Here is a 9,107-nt window from a genome sequence, read left to right on the forward strand (position 1 = left end):
CGTAGTAACTGCAGGTGGTGGGGTTGGTCGGGTATTTAAGTATCGGGACTTCGATAACATGAAGCCCCCAACTTTTGATGGAGTCTAGGACCCGATCATAGCCATGAGGTGGCTAGATGACATGGAGGGATGCTTTTTCACCTGTTCATGCCCTGCTGACCAGAGGGTCAGGTGTACTCTGAACCTCCTGAGGTCCGAAGAGAAGGACTGGTGGAGACTTGTTACAGGATCATACTCCGATGATTAGAGGGTTTCATTATCTTGGGATCAGTTTAGGGATATGTTTCGCACTCGCTACATTCCTCGGGTCGAGCGGGAAAGGTTGGCTCAGAAGTTTATAGATTTGAGTCAGGGATCGGAGATGGTGACACATATCACCCGAATGTTTACCGAGAGGGGATGTTTTTTTGGAGTTTGCTTCCGAGCAGGCTCAGATGACTTGTTATCTGAGCATGCTCAAGACTGACATCAGACAGTTCGTTGCTACACAGAGTTATGATACTTTACTAGAGTTATAGGAGGTCGCTCGGCAGCATGAGCTCGAGATAGAGCTACAGTTGATGATGTAGTGGCAGGCCCCGACATAGGCACAGTCGGTGCTGAAGAGGTTTAAGGGCATTGATTCTAGGTCTAAAGGTTAGCATGGCCACACTTATGGGAAGTCTGGGAAGGTTCATGCCGAAGCCTGTCGATCCAGTGATGTGTACCGCAAGTGTGGCAAGGAGGGGCACATTGCTAGGGATTGTCGCCAGTTAGCCCTGGTTCAGGATATAAAGATCTTTTACTACCGCGACGGATTTGTCATGTGAAGACCAACTGTCTATGGTTCGCCGCTAAGCCGGCGTAGGCCCCCGCACCAACTACGTTGAGCATCACTGACAGGGGTCTAGGCAGGGCGGAGCCCCCGAGGGCTCGAGGTCGTGCTTTCCAGCTCACAGCCAAGAAGGCCAGAACATCACCAGATGTGGTGACTGGTATGTTTTGTCTCCCTTATTTTATTGATTATGTTTCTTCTATGGTCATGTGTTTGTACCTATGTTAGGTACGTTCTTAGTAAACGCTTTGCCTGCTCTGGTATTGTTTGACTCGTGAGTGAGTCGGTCTTTTGTCTCTTGATCTTTTAGTATGGAGTTTGGTTTGCCCCTAGGAGGTCTAGAGTGTCCTTTGTGAGTTTCCATCGCCAACAAACACGGGGTTTCTGCTTCATCAGTTTATCGAGGTTACGTTCTAGATATATTTGGGTTGTCTTTTCCGATTGATTTTATTCCGATTCCCATGGGGGATGTTTGCGTTATAGTGAGTATGGACTGGCTGAGTTGTTTCGGTGCCATGACCGACTACAAGAGTCAGCGAGTAGTGGTTCGAACCCCAAGTGGGGGTGAGCTGGCCATTTATGGAGAGGGCACCAGGATGGGCTTAGGATTTTGCTCGGCAACCAGGGCTCCGCAGTATATTCAGCATGGGTGTGCGGGGTATTTGGTGTATGTGGTAGATACACAGGTCGGGGAGCAGGTTTCAGTTTCAGATGTTCCAGTTGTTAGAGATTTCGCTTATGTGTTTCTGGAGGAGTTACCCGGAGTGCCTCCTGAGAGGCAGGTCGAGTTTAGGATCGACCTTGTGCCACGTGCAGCCCAAAATTGTCAAGGCGTCATACCGATTAGCACCGCCAGAGATGCATGAGTTGTAATCTCAGCTACAAGAGCTGTTAGGCAAGCGGTTCATTCGACCAAGCAGTTCTCCATGGGGAGCACGAATTCTCTTCGTCAATAATAAGGATGGTTCACACCGGATGTGTATTGATTAACGGGAGTTGAACAAGTTAACGGTGAAGAATTGTTACCCTCTTCCACGGATTGATGATCATTTCGATCATCTGCAAGAAGCATCTTGGTTCTCCAAGATAGATTTGAGGTCCGGTACCATCAGGTCAGGGTGAGGGAGGAGGACGTGGAGAAGACTGCATTTCATACTCGTTATGGACATTACAAGTTCGTGGTGATTCCGTTTGGGGTCACCAACGCCCCAGCAGTATTCATGGACCTGATGAATATGGTATGCAGGCCGATGCGCGATCGCTCAGTTATTTTGTTCATCGATGAGATCTTGGTGTATTCCAAGACCAGAGAGCAGCATAAGGAGCATCTCTGAGAGTTTCTGGGAGTTCTGAGGTGAGAACAACTTTACGCCAAGTTCTCGAAATGTGAGTTTTGGTTAAGAAAGGTTCAATTCCTTGGACACCTCGTTAACCAGGAGAGGATTTTGGTCGACCCGGCCAAAATCGAGGCGATGATGTAGTGGGAGGTTTCGAAATCTCCCACAAATATCAGGAGTTTTATGGGTTTGGCAGGGTACTACCAGAGATTTATTCAATATTTCTCCAAAATTGCAGTACCCCTGACTCCTTTGACGAGGAAGGGGGTGGATTTCCGGTGGGGCCCTGAGCAGCAGACAACATTTGAGACCCTCCGACAGCGACTTTGCGAGGATCCAATTTTGACACTCCCTCACGGAGTTGAGGATTTTGTAGCTTTTTGTGATGCGTCTATCACTGGGTTGGGAGCGGTCATCATGCATAGAGGACGAGTGATAGCTTGCACATCGCGGCAGCTGAAGCTGCATGAGACGAGATATCCCACGCATGATCTTGATCTGGGACCGGTAGTATTCGCTCTCAACATTTGGAGACATTACCTATATGAGGTCCGATGTACTATCTACACGGACTACAAGAGCTTGAGACATATCATGAATCAGTCGAACCTGAACATGAGACAGCACAGGTGGCTGAACGTAATCAAGGATTATGACTGCGAGATCCTTTACCATCCTGGTAAAGCGAACGTAGTGGCGGATTCCTTGAGCCGCAACTTAGCTAGATCTTCTATTCCGACATCATGTATGAGGATTTCCGTGGACTCTCTACTTGTGGGATTGATTAAAGAGGCTCGGGTCGGGGGGTACGAGAGGAAAATTGGAAGATTGAGAGGATCAGGGGTGAGATCACCAGATCTGTGCAGGATAGTCGTGGATTGTTGATCCATTGCAGTCGGGTGTAGGTTCCGATGTCTGGTGGGGTTAGACAGATTGTAGTAGAGGAGGATCATAAGTCTCGTTTTTTCTATTCACTCGGGGGCCACTAAGATGTATCGGGATCTGAGACTAAGCTATTGGTGGCCTTGTATGAAGAGAGAGATCGCTTGGTACGTTGAGAGGTGCTTGACCTGCAGGATGGTCAAGGCCAAGCATCAGAGGCCGCACGGAAAGCTGCAGCCTCTGGAGGTGCCCATGTGGAAATGAGAGCAGATCACAAAGGATTTTATTACCAAGCTGCCGAGAACGACAAAGGGTTTTGACGCTTAATGGGTCATCGTGGATCGACTGACCAAGAGCGCCCATTTTCTAGCAATCCGGGAGAGTTCGTCGGCCAAAAAGTTGGCCGATGTGTATATCCGCGAGATCGTTGCTCTCCATGGGGTTCTTGTCTGTATTGTTTTAGACCGTATTGTTCGGTTCACGCCCTGCTTCTAGCAGAAGTTCCATGGGGAACTGGTCATGAGGCTGCATTTCAGCATAACTTTTAACCCACCGACAGACGACTAGAGCGAGCGGATCATTCAGACCCTCGAGGATATGTTGAGGGCCTGCAACACTGATTTTGGTGGGAGCAGAGTTCTCCTACAACATCTTTCACTCCAGTTGGAAACTTTACGTGGTATCTCAGTCCTAGGGGACCAGATCTATAGTTTGGGGCTTTGTTTTCGCTTGGAAGTGTGACGAGTGTCTGAATGAATTAAGGATAGGAAAAATCGACGAGTTGCTTTGCCAACTCGACGAGTTGGTTAGGGTTTTCCCTCTTTCTAGATGCTAAAGAAATCAACGAGTTGCTCTGGTAACTCGGCAAGTTGCCTCGAGCTTTCCACGATTAAGCAAAATAAATTTTAAATAATTAATTAACAATAAAAAAAACTAAAAATAATGTTAAACCATATATTATATTTAATTTTATTCATGTGTTACACGCGGGTAGAAGTCATTCAAATGATTGACATTATGCAGTTATAAATAGATGTATATATTCTCATATAATTCAAAATAATCAATATATTATATCAATTTACAATACAAATTATTATATAAAATTTAACAACCACGTTATTGTCATATTTAAAAAAAAAAACATATATTTGTAAAGACTTCAACTATATAGGTGTTTTTGCGCAACGCGCGGACATTCACCTAATATGCTTATAAATGAAACATTTTTCCTTTCACCACATTCATTTGAAACTCCCATGAATTTTCAATTTATTTCTAATAATGATTTTAAATTGGTTAATAATGTTAAATAAATATCAAACCAATCATAAATAAACTATATTTCAATATTAAAGTAATATTTTTACTTCTATTTATAAATTTATGTATTTAACTTTTAGCATATCATACTCAATTTATTAGTTTTAATATATTGTTGTATGTAAACGATTATCATTTTAAAGCTATAACTTTTGAACAGTTTTGATAAAATACTTAAATTGTTAATTTATATATAACATTACAGGTCAACTTAAATATAAATTTTAGTTCTACTTAAAAAACCTAAAGAATATTTTGTAAATAATTAAAAATGACAAAAAATACTTATAAATGAAGCATTTTTTCTTTCACCACATTCATTTGAAACTCTTACGACTTTTCAATTTCGTTCTAATAATATTATAAATTGGTTAATAATGTTAAATAAATATCAAACCAATCATAAATAAACTATATTTCAATATTAAAGTAATATATTTAGTTCTATTTATAAAGTTATGTCTTTAACTTTTAACATATTATAGTTAATTTATTAGTTGTAATATGTTGTGTGTAAACCATTATCATTTTAAAACTACAACTTTAAATTTTTTTTGATAAAATACTTAAATTGTTAATTTAAATATAATATTACAAGTCAACTTAAATATAAATTTTAGTTCAACTTACAAAAACCTAAAAAATATTTTGTAAATAGTTAAAAGTGATAAAATATAGTGCTAAATGCAAAAAGTAAATGGTAATCTCAAACTCACTAAAATATTTCCTAAAGATAATTTTATAGTCATTAATAGTTTTTAAATAAATAACTTACAATAACAATAGTAAAAATAATACTATATAAATGGTTATATTGTTACCTTTAAAAAACAAAAACAATGTTTGATGTTTTAAATAATTACAATGATAAAAATTAAAATGTTAATAAATAAATTTTAAAAATTACTTAACCATAATAACAACTATAAATAACATTAAACCATATATCATATTTAATTTTATTCATAACTAACCCACAAGTAGATGTCATTTAAACGATTAAGATTATGCAATTTTAATAGATGTATATATTATCATGTAATTCAAAATAATAAATATATTACATCAACTTAGTATAACAATAATTATAAAATTTAAAAACAAAGTCATTGTTATATTTAAGAAAACATATGTTTGTAAAGATTTCATCTATATAAGTGTTTCTGCACAACACGCAGCCATTCCTCTAATTATTGATAATCGGATATCACACTAAAAAAATGGGAGCATAAGGAATCGAATGACCTGGTGGGCAACGACTTCCTAAATTTTTGTTATTCGCAAAAAGAAATTACGAATTGATGGAATAATATTTATTTACCGGATAAATACTAGTTGTTGGTACTCTATTTAAAGTGGTATGTCGGTTCATTAAATTATTTTCATTGATTTCAACAAATTACCGGGGTTTACAATCAACCTACTATTACATATTTATTATTTGCAAAAAGAAATTAAGAATTGATGGAACAATATTTATTTAGTGTTGACCGGCTGTTTTGGGCCCTTTTTTCTAATAGACCTCATAGCCCAATCCCAAACAGTACACCAGAAGAACATAACCCCTGCCTTAGTAGATCTTCCCTAAAAAGGAAAAGGACTGAACTATTCCCCTCAAGGCTCTCTGCAAGAACTATCACCTCGATGACCGACCTTGATGAACCAATAAAATCATATGTTGGGGCAAACCACGGATCAGATCAACCATCGATGTGGGGGTGAGGAAAACACTTCCATAGACCTGAATAGAGATGATTGCAACCATGGAGTAAAAAATACCCTATTTATTTAAAATAAAGCAACCCGTTTTAGTTTCTCAAAACGTACATCTCCCTATTCTAATAAAAAAATAGTTTTATTCTCTTATTGACAAGTGTCATAGTATTATAACTCCTCATTAATATTAATTGACAACTATTATCCCACTTGTCAACATATTAATTATCCATTTTAAATCTCAAATTTTAAATTGCTCACTCTAATTAAATTAAATTAATAATTGATTCTCTATTTTAAATTTCAAATTTCAAATTTTCTCACTCTACTTATATTAAATTAATAACATTAAATTAAAAAATAAAATAAAATTAATACATATTATAAGGTAATATAACTTTACGTAATTATTTAAATCAACGATAAAAAATTTATATAACTAAAAAAATATCCCTTAAGTAATAGTTATTTAAAATATTGATTAATAATTTTGATTTTTCAATATAAAAATTTATTTAATTTTATAACTACGTATTATAAACTAGTTAGGATAATAATTGCTACCATAAGCTCACATCCCGAACACTTGTCGTTCTATGATGGTGTACAACTCAAAAAAGAGAAGGACCATCACCAACCCATTTGAATCCTTCAAGGACTTATCGGTTGTGAGGAAGAGTTTCACTAAAATGCAGGCGAAACGGAATAATGCCATTACTTTGAAATTCACCTAGCCAAGCCAATTGCCATTCGAGAGCCGGCTTTTCTGCCATTTGCACCACCCATTATGCCAAGGCCTTAGACCAACAAGGCTCCATTGAAGAAATCAACCAAGAAGATTAAGCTTTTCGAGTCATTGAATCTGGGTAACTATTCCAATTCCAAGCAATTGGAGATGCTAAAACCATATGAGTTTGGGAATTTGAAGTGGAGCTAACGGAGGAAGTGCTTGGGAAGCCACTAAGTAGAGCAGAGATAGTAGAGCTTGTTAAACCTCACATTTCTAGTAATCGGCAACTCAATCTTGGCAAGAAACAACATGCAAATTGCATATAATCACGATTACAATTCACTAGTGAAACGAAAATGGTTTTATTAACTTATAAATTGGATGGTGAAACCTGTAGGGGAAAGGATGAATTGACGCATAATATGTTAGAACTAATACATTCCCGCTGGAAGATCCTGTCTGTAAAATCCGATCCCTAGAGTTCCCATTGTCGACATGACCATAATACTCGTCTACAATACCTTGTGATGTTGTTGAAACCTGCAACCCCAGTTTACCCTAAACTTATACAGAAGCACCTTAATGTTTGACTAAAGAAGAAGCCGATGAGTTAAGAATAAAAAGGAAAAACTTCCCCCAATTTGTAAACTAGGTAACTTCATTACATATTTGCTCATTAGTTCTTGTCATTATATATTATTGATTTATGCTCCATTTTGCACGTCATAGTTCAAATTTCTTTATTCTTTTATAGTGAAAAATGGAGTTTACCTTAATCTAGTAAAACATGTGAGACAAGCTTTTGAAGAGTCTGCATTGGTGAAGATTGCAGCACGGAAAGGAAAAGATGTCTTTGTAGAGCCAAACGAGGAAGAACGCGGACGTAGTTTTGGAAACAATTTAATGGGATATTTCTCTCTCTCTTCAATATGATTATCTCAATGTTAGTATTATATTTAAACCAAGGGTATATTTGTCATTTGAATTAATTTTCCAGTGGAAAAAGTTAAAACAACCATGGAAGAATCAGCACCCTTTTGTTTAAAGAGTATAAAATTCATATGTAGACTAATTAACGAAATTATTTGTTCCTCGTTAGTTTTTGGGATATACGAGACGATCAGCAAAACTAGTTGTTTCTCAACATTACTCGAATCTTCGTCATCATCACCAACCGATAAAATATGATTGATGCATGCATCTTTATTTTCATGGAACCCACAAAAACAATGTAAAATGCATGTGTGTTACACCTTGGCGTGGAAGTCTTCTATTTTGTTGAGAAGAAGTTTCACAAGTAATCTGTCAAGAAACGTTCAATTAGAATTAGTAAAAGGAAAAGTCAAATAGGTTGAACTTTGATTAGTCAACCCATGGGATTTTTGAGTAGTCAAATTTGCCTGCCACTTCAAGATGTAGATATAAATGTCATCCATATCCATATCTCACAACACAAAGAAATTTACATAAACTTCAAGTATCTTTTCAGTAAATTAAATCCACCGTTTTAAAGTCTCAGAATGGCAATATATGATCTTGTTCGTGACACAGAATCTATGGAATATTTCCCACAGCCTTCGATCCCTGACTCCTCATGTACAATGCAATATGATGGATACATGGAAGGAGAAGATGAGTCAAATGAGGTGCATGATCACATAATCGGTGCCCTTAAGGAATCTTTAGAGGAATTTGATATCAAAGCTAAAGATTTTTTCAAGAAAATTATTTCCAACGGGGACTTGGAAATTCCGTTAGGAAGGCTTGCAAGAGAAGCCATAGGAGAATCCCAAGCGAAGCATCTTCTGGAAAAGATTACAAAAAAAGTGGGAAAGAAGATGAAAGCTCGAAATCATGGTGATTTTGTGGTTGGGGAAAGAGGGGCGAGTATTGATGAAGAGTTGAATCAGAAACTTGAGCGTTTTAAAGTCAAGACTGTAAATATTGGAGGGGACGCTGTCAAAGAAGATAAAAAATGAGTTCCTTCAAGTCTAATTATTTTATCAGAAATTATTTGAGTTCTTTGATTCTTTGAAGTGTTTTTTTTGTATCGAATCTTTCATGTTATATATTCAATAACGCTATATGTAATTTGTTTTCCAAAATTGTGGATAATTATGTTAGAGTAATTCAGAAGTTGTTTTTCTACTGTTTTATTAGGCATGTTTCATTTTGAGTAGGAAGAATAAATCAAGGCCACGTAAGGATGTATTACCTCGTTTCTAGCTAGTCATTAGTAGTCCCTATTTTTCTGCATTACTTTTGGTTTAAATACCCAGGCATTGTGTACGTTGTAACTATCTTT

The 9,107-nt window shown here is 37.3% G+C and overlaps 1 long non-coding RNA gene across 3 annotated transcripts; it reads right to left on the reverse strand.

Moving 5' to 3' along the window:
- Window positions 1–5,723: 5,723 nt before the first annotated feature.
- LOC122197310 (uncharacterized) lies at window positions 5,724–7,935 on the reverse strand. Of its 3 annotated transcripts, none has more exons than XR_006190426.2 (3): window positions 7,574–7,935; window positions 6,637–7,360; window positions 5,724–6,136 (listed from the first exon to the last, which is right to left on the reverse strand). It is a non-coding gene; the product is annotated as an uncharacterized LOC122197310 (long non-coding RNA). The 3 variants fall into 3 exon arrangements; XR_006190424.2 differs by having other exon boundaries at window positions 5,724–6,097; window positions 6,637–7,342; window positions 7,574–7,934; XR_006190421.2 differs by having other exon boundaries at window positions 5,724–6,097; window positions 7,574–7,934.
- Between the last annotated feature and the right edge of the window lie 1,172 nt (window positions 7,936–9,107).

Source organism: Lactuca sativa, chromosome 1, assembly GCF_002870075.4.
Source record: "Lactuca sativa cultivar Salinas chromosome 1, Lsat_Salinas_v11, whole genome shotgun sequence".
Classification (NCBI taxonomy): Eukaryota; Viridiplantae; Streptophyta; class Magnoliopsida; order Asterales; family Asteraceae; genus Lactuca; species Lactuca sativa.